This window comes from Trichechus manatus, unplaced genomic scaffold, assembly GCF_000243295.1.
Source record: "Trichechus manatus latirostris isolate Lorelei unplaced genomic scaffold, TriManLat1.0 scaffold00047, whole genome shotgun sequence".
NCBI lineage: Eukaryota > Metazoa > Chordata > Mammalia > Sirenia > Trichechidae > Trichechus > Trichechus manatus.
In genome coordinates, this window is record NW_004443983.1 from 8,672,687 (window position 1) to 8,673,434 (window position 748).

Here is a 748-nt window from a genome sequence, read left to right on the forward strand (position 1 = left end):
CTTATTTTCCGTTCTGATTAGGCTGATTTTCAGCCAAAAAGTACGATAAGCCCTTATGGGCATGCCAACCAGAGGATGTGTGTGTTGCTTTTCATCGCAGAGAGCAGGCCCAGATTAGCATTATCCTCATTCACAGTCTGACATTTATGGCACTTAAAAATTAGTGACTATCAAGAGCTTACAGAATACATGGCCCATTAATACGCCTTGTAAGAGAAAGACAAATTGATCTAAAATATAGTCTCTGCCTTCTATCCAAGGGAGACAAATCTTAAAAAAAAAAACAAAAAAAGCTCATCTGGACTCATGTGGGTGTTATCCCCACCCCTAGCCAGTCTCAGGGGGTCTAAAGGACCAAATTCTATCTTGTTCAAGTGAAACTCAATTAACACTTTTTTGCTCCACTGCCTCATCATTTTAACACTCTTTCCCTAAACTCTCCTTTGAATTCTTTAGCCCTGAATCCCTGAATCAACCCTCTTATTTCCTTCTTATATGGAGTTTAAATAAACCAAGAGTATAAACTGCCAAATATTATTTTTAATTGTTTTTTAAAAATTGTTTTTTTTATCGGTGCTTTCATAATTAAATTATTAACTGCCGAAGAGCAGACACTTGGCCTTTGATGTTAAATTTAGTGAAGAATAGAACAATAGAATCTCAAGTTAGAGAGGAATTGTAAAGGCTGCTTATTCCAGCTGCCCCTTTGGTTGTCTCTGAAATATCTCAAGCCTGTGCTTAAAAACAT